This window comes from Sorex araneus, chromosome 2, assembly GCF_027595985.1.
Source record: "Sorex araneus isolate mSorAra2 chromosome 2, mSorAra2.pri, whole genome shotgun sequence".
Taxonomy (NCBI): domain Eukaryota; kingdom Metazoa; phylum Chordata; class Mammalia; order Eulipotyphla; family Soricidae; genus Sorex; species Sorex araneus.
The window spans coordinates 295,914,619-295,917,414 of NC_073303.1; the positions used below are offsets into that span (position 1 = coordinate 295,914,619).

General features: G+C 43.3%; 1 non-coding gene across 1 annotated transcript; it reads left to right on the forward strand.

The window, feature by feature from the left end:
- The first annotated feature begins 2,202 nt into the window (after positions 1-2,202).
- LOC129403068 (small nucleolar RNA U2-19) lies at positions 2,203-2,282 on the forward strand. The gene has a single exon (XR_008629054.1). It is a non-coding gene; the product is annotated as a small nucleolar RNA U2-19 (small nucleolar RNA).
- The last annotated feature ends 514 nt before the right edge of the window (positions 2,283-2,796 follow it).

Here is a 2,796-nt window from a genome sequence, read left to right on the forward strand (position 1 = left end):
GATTTGCCACCCCAAAATGAAAAATAAAATAACTCTGATTGTGTTCTCCCCCAGCTTTTATTGTTCAGCTGGAGAAGATATAGAATTAGCGAATAATATTTTTAACTATTCTGGGAAATTAACATGTTTTTCAGATTGCTATTTATTTATTTTTGGGCTTGGGGGTCATACCCAGTGATGCCCAGAGCTTACTCCAGGCTCAGGGATCATTCCTGAACATGCTGAGGAGAACATATGTAATGCGTGGGATTTGAGCTGGAGTTGACTGTGCAAGGCAAGCATTATAAACCCCCCCCCTCAGCACTATCTCTCCAGCCCCTCAGATTGTTATCCATACTTAAACCTTTGTATCATGATGGGGGCTGGATCAATAGTATAGCTGGTAGGGTGCTTACCTTGCATACAGCTGACCTCAGTTTCATCAAGCATTGAAGTTACATGTTAAAAATAATATATGTGCATATAAAATCATATCACATACATCTATGTCTTATTTACTTATTTGTGGGGCATCATAAGCAATATACAAAGTTCCCAGGGACCACTGCTTCCCAAACTCACTTATGGAGACCTGAGGGATAAGTGGCCAAGATCAGCAATGCTGGGGGCCACCAGGACTACACTCTGAAGTACTTGGGGGACCTTGAGGTGCTAGAGACTAGACCTGGACCCAAGCATATGCAAAGCATACGATCTAATCCTTTGAGCTATGTCGTTCATCTATATTACACATTTTAAATGTTTTATGTGTATATATTTTATTTTACTTCTATTATAGCACAGAGTGTAAGGCATTTGCCTTGCATGCAGCCAACCTGGGTTCGTGTTGGGGACGAGCCTAGGCACCCCTGCCTCTGTCCCTGTAAACAGGGACTGGGTGAGGAGGGGGCCTGGGCACCCCTTACCTTAGTTCCTGTAAACAGGAATGATTATGGAGAAATGTGGCATGAGGGCGAGTCATCCCCTGACAGCCGACCTTGACAGGGGGCCGAAGGGCCACCATGCTCTGGCGGCCGCCTGGAAAGGGGGTCGAAGGGCCACCATGCTCTGGCGACCTGCCTCGTGAGAAAAGTTGAAGGGCCACCATGCTCTGGCAGCTGGACTCTAGAGGAGGCTGAAGGGAGGATTGGCTCGTGCCTGCCATGGCCATGCTCAAGGCCACATCTGCTTTCCCATGTTTCTCAAGGCTGAGAGAAGGAACCGAAAAACAAGTAAGATTGGCAAAAATAAAATTGCCTGCACCGCTTGATTAATAATGTTTATGCCACTTATGTAACCTGCTGATTGTTGCTAAAATAAGACTATATAAACCCGTTTGGATTTCAGTAAACTTGCTGTATGCCGCATATTGCATGCAGACCTCCCTAGCCCACTCAACTCTCATTCCCTCTCTCCGGCCAAAGTTCAAGTTGGCCGTGCGGGGCGAGGCAGGTTCGATTCCTCCATCCCTCTCAGACAGCGGGTAAGCTACCAAGGGTATCCTGCCCACGTGGCAGAGTCTGGCAAGCTCCCCTTGGCATATTCGATATGCCAAAAACAGTAGCAACAAGTCTCACAATGGAGAAGTTACTGGTGCCTGCTTGAGCAAATCGATGAACAACGGGAAGACAGTGCAGTGTTACTTCTATTATATTCAACGTCATATATTCCACAGTAATTTTGTATGTATATGTGCATATACGGGACTGGAACAATAGCACAGAGGGTAGGACATTTGCCTTGCACGCAGTTGACCTGGGTTCGATTCCTCCTCCCCTCTTGGTGAGCCCAGCAAGCTACCTGAGAGTATCCCTCGAGCAATGCAAAGCCTGGCAAACTCCCTGTGGTGTATTCAATATGCCAAAAATAGTAACAAGTCTCACAATGGAGACGTCACTGGTGCTCACTCGAGCAAGTCAATGAGCAACAGATTGACAGTGATACAGTGATGCAGCGATGTGCATATACATACTACATATAGAATGCATATGATACATGTGTTATATATTACACCTGGGAAGTGGCCTCCAAAATTAGATATGCTGACTCTGGCAGGTTGAAAGAATAAAATTTTTTTGGTTTTTTTTTTCTTTATGGTCAAGTATAGAACATTCTTCAATTTTCTTCATATATAAATTGTCTTTATGTATGTTGAGAATTCTAAAACCATTAAGCTTCAATTAAAAATGTATAATCTCCTCTGAGATCTGCTCCTGGAAAGTGGATCAATGATGAAAATAGCCAAATCTAAGCATCATGAGGCCATGCAGGCTGCCTGATGCGTCATCTAGTTCTTTTTTATATATTTTATTCATTTATTTATTTATTGAATCACATGTGGAAAGTTATAAAGCTTTCAGGCTTAAGTCTCAGTTACACAATATTCGAACACCCATTCTTTCACCAGTGCACATATTCTACCCCCAAGAACCATAGTAAACCTCCCCTACCCCCCTAAGCCCCCACCCCACCTGTGTAGCTGATAAATTTCACTTTACTTTCTCTTTACTGTGATTACATTCAATATTTAAACAAAAAACTCACTATTATTGTTTGGAGTTCCCCCCGCCCCCGAAGTCGAACCTGCTGGAAAGGAAGCATTTGATAATTTGTTTCCCATTGCTGAGAATGAAGAGATATGAGGTCCTGTGGCCACAATAGTGCCCATGAGGTTTTGAATTTCTGTATTTTAGTAACTAAGTCCAGATAAATTTCTGCCAGAAGTCGCATTGTTACTAGCTCGTACCTCTCTGCTACTTTATATTCCACATATGAGTGCAATCTTTCTATGTCTGTCTCTTTCTTTCTGACTCATTT